Source organism: Salvelinus namaycush, unplaced genomic scaffold (assembly GCF_016432855.1).
Source record: "Salvelinus namaycush isolate Seneca unplaced genomic scaffold, SaNama_1.0 Scaffold3528, whole genome shotgun sequence".
Lineage (NCBI taxonomy): Eukaryota > Metazoa > Chordata > Actinopteri > Salmoniformes > Salmonidae > Salvelinus > Salvelinus namaycush.
Window position 1 is genome coordinate 9648 of NW_024060484.1, and position 9091 is coordinate 18738.

General features: G+C 46.3%; 1 non-coding gene across 1 annotated transcript; it reads left to right on the top strand.

Moving 5' to 3' along the window:
* The first annotated feature begins 8787 nt into the window (after positions 1-8787).
* Positions 8788-8863, top strand: trnaa-ugc. The gene has a single exon. It is a non-coding gene; the product is annotated as a tRNA-Ala (tRNA).
* Positions 8864-9091: the final 228 nt, after the last annotated feature.

A 9091-nucleotide genomic window follows, 5' to 3' on the forward strand; every position in this document is an offset into this window, starting at 1 on the left:
AATTGTTGCTCATTAAAATTCCTAAAATGTATCTTTGTAATAATGTGAGGGCGAGATTTAGGTAGTTTTTCATCTCTTAGGCAGGCAACGAGACAATGGTCACTGAACAAATTAGCTACGTTTCCATTGGCTTTATACTTATGACGGGCGTTTGTCAAAATAATATCTAAAGAGTCGATTTTTCAGGGTGTTTAAAGTTGGGGCGAGTTTGGTTCAGTTAGATTTAGCTCAATGCAGATATCTTTCAGCCTATCAGAAGCTGGCATTAAACAATCCAGATTATGATCAGCCAAAATGAATAATTCAGATTTGGCATAGTTACAGTAGATATCAAGTCGTACAATTGGCTAAGAGCACATGTTGAGACAGAGGGAGGGCGATAAATTCCCACTGGCGTAAATTGGGCATTACTACTAAGGCCCACATTTAGGACAAGAAATTAAAATTGCTTAGCGACAGAGGTTGAGATACAGAAACATTTAAGTTGTCCTTTGCAACTATCGCATCACCCTCACCTCTGCCAACTCAGAGACACATCTGAGTCCGAAGTTTCAGATATGACCAGAATGACCACGTTGGTTTGAGAGGCCGATGTTCGGATTGAAAACACTATGGGGCTGGCACAAATTGGTATAGATATAAGATTACATAGAACTGCATCGCTAAGGGTGTTTTCCTGACTCCTGGATGGTCTCGAAAATATGTTTTGAAATTGGATTTAATTAAGCATTTTCGGATTTCACTCGCAGGACGTCATTGGATCCGATTTGAACCACAAGTCGTTTTGTGTCAGGGTGTTGATGGTTGGGAACAGTGTGTGTAAATGCGTCAAGCGTGCCCCCCCCCCCCCCGGGGAATCAAAGAGTTCTTGCATCCGGGACCATTGTGGATTTCCTTTCTTTTTTCAGCCTTCAGACCAAACGCCTACTTCTCAGCATAAAATGTTTTTTAATTAGCATCCTAATCCACCCAAGAGGCATTGCATGCTAGAAATATGTTTGGCCTTTAATTCAGAACAGGGTAGAACAGGGTAGAACAGGGCAGAACAGGGTAGAACAGGGCAGAACAGGGCAGAACAGGGTAGAACAGGGCAGAACAGGGCAGAACAGGGTAGAACAGGGCAGAACAGGGCAGAACAGGGTAGAACAGGGCAGAACAGGGCAGAACAGGGTAGAACAGGGCAGAACAGGGTAGAACAGGGCAGAACAGGGCAGAACAGGGCAGAACAGGGCAGAACAGGGCAGAACAGGGTAGAACAGGGCAGAACAGGGTAGAACAGGGTAGAACAGGGCAGAACAGGGTAGAACAGGGTAGCCACGCACAGATCCAGATCATTTTATCAGTCATGTAGATGGGCGCGTCTCTGAATTAATATATATATTTTATTTGTTTCAAAAGGTACATAAAGTCTGTGCATTCCCACTCGTGTTCATTAAATTATTATCAACACTAATAGACTCATGATCTATATGACCTATGTGACCTATGTGACCTATATGATCTATATGATCTATATGACCTATATGATCTAAAAGACCTATATGACCTATGTGACCTATATGATCTATATGATCTATATGACCTATATGATCTAAAAGACCTATATGATCTATATGACCTATATGACCTATGTGACCTATGTGACCTAAATGATCTATATGATCTATATGACCTATATGATCTAAAAGACCTATATGATCTATATGACCTATATGACCTATGTGACCTATGTGACCTAAATGATCTATATGACCTATATGACCTATAAGAGCTAATACTAATATAATCTTATGATTGTACAATATGTGCATTTTCAATTACTTTGGGATTAAAACTGAAAAGAGGAGTGTACTGTCACTGCCAACCACTGAAAAGAGGAGTGTACTGTCACTGTCAACCACTGAAAAGAGGAGTGTACTGTCACTGCCAACCACTGAAAAGAGGAGTGTACCGTCACTGTCAACCCCTGAAAAGAGGAGTGTACTGTCACTGTCAACCACTGAAAAGAGGAGTGTACTGTCACTGTCAACCACTGAAAAGAGGAGTGTACTGTCACTGCCAACCACTGAAAAGAGGAGTGTACTGTCACTGTCAACCACTGAAAAGAGGAGTGTACGGTCACTGTCAACCACTGAAAAGAGGAGTGTACTGTCACTGTCAACCACTGAAAAGAGGAGTGTACTGTCACTGTCAACCACTGAAAAGAGAAGTGTACCGTTACTGTCAACCACTGTCAACCACTGAAAAGAGGAGTGTACCGTTACTGTCAACCACTGAAAAGAGGAGTGTACTGTCACTGTCAACCACTGAATAGAGGAGTGTACTGTCACTGTCAACCACTGAAAAGAGGAGTGTACTGTCACTGTCAACCACTGAAAAGAGAAGTGTACTGTCACTGTCAACCACTGAAAAGAGGAGTGTACTGTCACTGTTAACCCCTGAAAAGAGGAGTGTACTGTCACTGTCAACCCCTGAAAAGAGGAGTGTACTGTCACTGTCAACCACTGAAAAGAGGAGTGTACTGTCACTGTCAACCCCTGAAAAGAGGAGTGTACTGTCACTGTCAACCACTGAAAAGAGGAGTGTACTGTCACTGTCAACCACTGAAAAGAGGAGTGTACTGTCACTGCCAACCACTGAAAAGAGGAGTGTACCGTCACTGCCAACCACTGAAAAGAGAAGTGTACCGTTACTGTCAACCACTGAAAAGAGGAGTGTACTGTCACTGTCAACCACTGAAAAGAGGAGTGTACTGTCACTGTCAACCACTAAAAAGAGGAGTGTACTGTCACTGCCAACCACTGAAAAGAGGAGTGTACTGTCACTGTCAACCACTGAAAAGAGGAGTGTACTGTCACTGTCAACCCCTGAAAAGAGGAGTGTACTGTCACTGTCAACCACTGAAAAGAGGAGTGTACTGTCACTGCCAACCACTGAAAAGAGGAGTGTACTGTCACTGTCAACCACTGAAAAGAGGAGTGTACTGTCACTGTCAACCACTGAAAAGAGGAGTGTACTGTCACTGTCAACCACTGAAAAGAGGAGTGTACTGTCACTGTCAACCACTGAAAAGAGAAGTGTACCGTTACTGTCAACCACTGTCAACCACTGAAAAGAGGAGTGTACCGTTACTGTCAACCACTGAAAAGAGGAGTGTACCGTTACTGTCAACCACTGAAAAGAGAAGTGTACTGTCACTGTCAACCACTGTGTAACGGTTCTTCTCTTCCTCTTCATCCGAAGAGGAGGAGCATGGATTGAACCAAGACGCAGCGTTTTGACAAGACATGATATTTATTAAAGTAAAGACGGAAAAAACACGAAACGAAAACACTTGAATAATTAACAAAATAACAAAACGAATGTAGACAAACCTGAACTATACGAACTTACATAAAACACTAAGAACGCACGAACAGGGAAATTAGACTACACAAAAGGAACGATGTACAAACAAACCGAACAGTCCCGTATGGTGCGACAAACACTGACACAGGAGACAACCACCCACAACAAACAATGTGAAACAACCTACCTTAATATGACTCTCAGAGGAAACGCCAAACACCTGCCTCTAATTGAGAGCCATACCAGGCAACCCATTAACCAACATAGAAACAGAAAACATAGACTGCCCACCCAAACTCACGTCCTGACCAACTAACACATACAAAACTAACAGAAAACAGGTCAGGAACGTGACATAACCCCCCCCTTAAGGTGCGAACTCCGGGCGCACCAGCACAAAGTCTAGGGGAGGGTCTGGGTGGGCATCTGACCACGGTGGTGGCTCAGGGCGAGGTCCCCACCCCACCATAGTCAATCCCAGCTTACATCTCCCCCTTAGAATGACCACCCTCTTTTTCCACCCACCTAATATAAGGGGCAACACCAAGATAAGGGACAGTTCCGGGACAAGGTAGCTCAGGACAGCGAGGTAGGTCGAGATAGAGAGGTAGCTCAGGATAGAGAGGTAGCTCAGGACAGATAGGTAGTTCAGGATAGAGAGGTAGCTCAGGATAGAGAGGTAGCTCAGGATAGAGAGGTAGCTCAGGATAGAGGGGCAACTCCGGACTGAAGGGCAGCTCCGGACAGAGAGACAGCTCTGGACTGAGGGGCAGTTCTGGATACATGGCAGCTCTGGACTGAGGGACAGCTCATGGTTGGCTGACGGCTCTGGACGCTCATGGCTAGCTGACGGCTCTGGACGCTCATGGCTAGCTGACGGCTCTGGACGCTCATGGCTGGCTGACGGCTCTGGACGCTCATGGCTCGCTGCCGGCTCTGGACGCTCATGGCTAGCTGACGGCTCTGGCTGATCCGGTCTGGCGGAAGGCTCTGGCTGATCCGGTCTGGCGGAAGGCTCTGGCTGATCCGGTCTGGCGGAAGGCTCTAGCGGCTCCTGTCTGGCGGAAGGCTCTAGCGGCTCCTGTCTGGCGGACGGCTCTGTAGGCTCATGGCAGACGGGCGGCTTTGCAGGCTCATGGCAGACGGGCGGCTTTGAAGGCTCAATACAGACGGGCAGTTCAGGCGCCGCTTGACAGACGGGCAGTTCAGGCGCCGCTTGGCAGACGGGCAGTTCAGGCGCCGCTTGGCAGACGGGCAGTTCAGGCACCGCTTGGCAGACGGGCAGTTCAGGCGCTGCTTGGCAGACGGGCAGTTCAGGCGCTGCTTGGCAGACGGGCAGTTCAGGCGCCGCTGGACAGACGGCAGACTCTGACCGGCTGAGACGCACTGTAGGCCTGGTGCGTGGTACCGGAACTGGTGGTACCGGACTGGAGACACGCACCTCAAGGCTAGTGCGGGGAGCGGTAACATGACACACTGAGTTCTCAAAGCGCACTATAGGACTGGTGCGTGGTACCGGGACTGGTGGTACCGGGCTGAGAGCACGCACCTCAGAATGAGTGCGGGGAGAAGGAACAGTGCGTACAGGACTCTGGAGACGCACAGGTGGCTTAGTGCGTGGTGCCGGAACTGGAGGCACTGGGCTGGAGACACGCACCATAGGGAGAGTGCGTGGAGGAGGAACAGGGCTCTGGAGACGCACTGGAAGCCTGGTGCGTAGTGTAGGCACTGGTGGTACTGGGCTGGGGCGGGGAGGTAGCACCGGAAATACCGGACCGTGCAAGCGTACTGGCTCCCTTGAGCATTGAGCCTGCCCAACCTTACCTGGTTGAATGCTCCCCGTCGCCCTACCAGTGCGGGGAGGTGGAATAACCCGCACCGGGCTATGTAGGCGAACCGGGGACACCATGCGTAAAGCTGGTGCCATGTAAGCCGGCCCGAGGAGACGTACTGGTGGCCAGATATGTAGGGCCGGCTTCATGACATCCGGCTCAACGCTCAATCTAGCCCTACCAGTGCGGGGAGGTGGAATAACCCGCACCGGGCTATGCACACGTAGGGCTATGCACACTTACAGGAGACACCGTGCGCTCTACTGCGTAACACGGTGTCTGCCCGTACTCCCGCTCTCCACGGTTAGCCTGAGAAGTGGGCACAGGTCTCCTACCTGCCCTTGGCCCACTACCTCTTGGCCCACTACCTCTTAGCCCCCCCCCAAGAAATTTTTGGGTAGTACTCACGGGCTTTTCGGGCTTCCGTGCTAGATGCGTCCCCTCATAACTCCGGTTTTGAGCTTCATTCTCCGGTTTCCAGCCACGTCTCTTTGCTGCCTCCTCATACCACCGCTCCTGGGCTCGCGCTGCTTCCATCTCCTCACGAGCGCGGCGATATTCCCCAATGTGCGCCCAGTGTCCTTTTCCCTCTAATACTTCCTCCCAAGTCCATGAGTCCTGATCTCTTGGCCGCTGCTCGAACTTGCGCTGCTTGGTTCTGGATTGGTGGGTGGTTCTGTAACGGTTCTCCTCTTCCTCTTCATCCGAAGAGGAGGAGCATGGATTGAACCAAGACGCAGCGTTTTGACAAGACATGATATTTATTAAAGTAAAGACGGAAAAAACACGAAACGAAAACACTTGAATAATTAACAAAATGAATGTAGACAAACCTGAACAACACGAACTTACATATAACACGAAGAACGCACGAACAGCGAAAATAGACTACACAAAAAGAACGATGTACAAACAAACCGAACAGTCCCGTATGGTGCGACAAACACTGACACAGGAGACAACCACCCACAACAAACAATGTGAAACAACCTACCTTAATATGACTCTCAATCAGAGGAAACGCCAAACACCTGCCTCTAATTGAGAGCCATACCAGGCAACCCATTAACCAACATAGAAACAGAAAACATAGACTGCCCACCCAAACTCACGTCCTGACCAACTAACACATACAAAACTAACAGAAAACAGGTCAGGAACGTGACACACTGAAAAGAGGAGTGTACTGTCACTGTTAACCCCTGAAAAGAGGAGTGTACTGTCACTGTTAACCACTGAAAAGAGGAGTGTACTGTCACTGCCAACCACTGAAAAGAGGAGTGTACTGTCACTGCCAACCATTGAAAAGAGGAGTGTACTGTCACTGTTAACCACTGAAAAGAGGAGTGTACTGTCACTGTCAACCACTGAAAAGAGGAGTGTACTGTCACTGCCAACCACTGAAAAGAGGAGTGTACTGTTACTGTCAACCCCTGAAAAGAGGAGTGTACTGTCACTGTCAACCCCTGAAAAGAGGAGTGTACTGTCACTGTCAACCACTGAAAAGAGGAGTGTACTGTCACTGTCAACCCCTGAAAAGAGGAGTGTACTGTCACTGTTAACCACTGAAAAGAGGAGTGTACTGTCACTGTCAACCACTGAAAAGAGGAGTGTACTGTCACTGTCAACCCCTGAAAAGAGGAGTGTACTGTCACTGTCAACCACTGAAAAGAGGAGTGTACTGTCACTGTCAACCACTGAAAAGAGGAGTGTACTGTCACTGCCAACCACTGAAAAGAGAAGTGTACCGTTACTGTCAACCACTGAAAAGAGGAGTGTACTGTCACTGTCAACCACTGAAAAGAGGAGTGTACTGTCACTGTCAACTACTGAAAAGAGGAGTGTACTGTCACTGCCAACCACTGAAAAGAGGAGTGTACTGTCACTGTCAACCACTGAAAAGAGGAGTGTACTGTCACTGTCAACCACTGAAAAGAGAAGTGTACTGTCACTGTCAACCACTGAAAAGAGGAGTGTACTGTCACTGCCAACCACTGAAAAGAGGAGTGTACTGTCACTGCCAACCACTGAAAAGAGAAGTGTACCGTTACTGTCAACCACTAAAAAGAGGAGTGTACTGTCACTGTCAACCACTGAAAAGAGGAGTGTACTGTCACTGCCAACCACTGAAAAGAGGAGTGTACTGTCACTGTCAACCACTGAAAAGAGGAGTGTACTGTCACTGCCAACCACTGAAAAGAGAAGTGTACCGTTACTGTCAACCACTGTCAACCACAAAATAGCTTCCACAACTCTACTCAGCAAACTGGATGCAGACTATCACAGTGCCATCCGTTTTGTTACCAAATCACCTTATACCACCCACCACTGCGACCTGTATGCTCTAGTCGGCTGGCCCTCGCTACATATTCGTCGCCAGACCCACTGGCTCCAGGTCATCTATAAGTCTATGCTAGGTAAAGCTCCGCCTTACCTCAGCTCATTGGTCACGATAACAACACCCACACGTAGCACGAGCTCCAGCAGGTATATCTCACTGGTCATCCCCAAAGTCAACACCTCTTTTGGCCGCCTTTCCTTCCAGTTCTCTGCTGCCAATGACTGTAACGAATTGCAAAAATCACTGAAGCTGGAGACTTACATTTCGCTCACTAACTTTAAACATCAGCTATCTGAGCAGCTGACTGATCGCTGCAGCTGTACATAGCCCATCTGTAAATAGCCCACCCAATCTACCTACCTCATCCCCATATTGTTTTTATTTACTTTTCTGCTCTTTTGCACACCAGTATCACTACTTACACACCATCATCTGCTCATTTATCACTCCAGTGTTAATCTGCTATATTGTAATTACTTCGCTACAATGGCCTATTTATTGCCTTACCTCCACACGCCATTTGCACACACTGTATATAGACTTTCTTTTTTCTATTGTGTTATTGACTGTACGCTTGTTTATTCCATGTGTAACTCTGTGTTGTTGTTTTCGTCGGACTGCTTTGCTTTATCTTGGCCAGGTCGCAGTTGTAAATGAGAACTTGTTCTCAACTTGCCTACCTGGTTAAATAAAGGAGAAACAGAAAAATAAATAAAAAAACAGACAGATCCTTACCAGTGAAAATTACAGACATAAAAAACATAGCTAGTAGTAAGCATGTTTTTATTATTATTGTTATTATTTGTATTACTAATTTTATTACATTTATTATTATTATTATAGTTATTATTATTATAAATAGTAGCAAATAGGATAGTTAATAGTAACCGTAGTAGTAATGTTGATGATGATGGTAGTACTGATGTAGTGGTGAAGTTGATACTACTAGTGGTAATGATAGTAGTAGAGATATTAGAGGTATAAATACTACTAGAGGTAATGGTAGTAGTAGAGATATTAGAGGTATAAATACTACTAGTGGTAATGATAGTAGTAGAGATATTAGAGGTATAAATACTACTAGAGGTAATGGTAGTAGTAGAGATATTAGAGGTATAAATACTACTAGTGGTAATGGTAGTAGTAGAGATATTAGAGGTATAAATACTACTAGTGGTAATGGTAGTAGTAGAGATATTAGAGGTATAAATGATACTAGTGGTAATGGTGGTAGTAGAGATATTAGAGGTATAAATACTACTACTGGGCCCCGTGTGGCTCAGTTGGTAGAGCATGGCGCTTGCAACGCCAGGGTTGTGGGTTCGATTCCCACGGGGGGCCAGTACAAAAAAAAAAAGTATGAATGTATGTACTTGTAAGTCGCTCTGGATAAGAGCGTCTGCTAAATGACTTAAATGTAAATGTAAAAATGTAATAAATGATACTAGTGGTAATGGTAGTAGTAGAGATATTAGAGGTATAAATACTACTAGTGGTAATGGTAGTAGTAGAGATATTAGAGGTATAAATACTACTAGTGGTAATGGTGGTAGTAGAGATATTAGAGGTA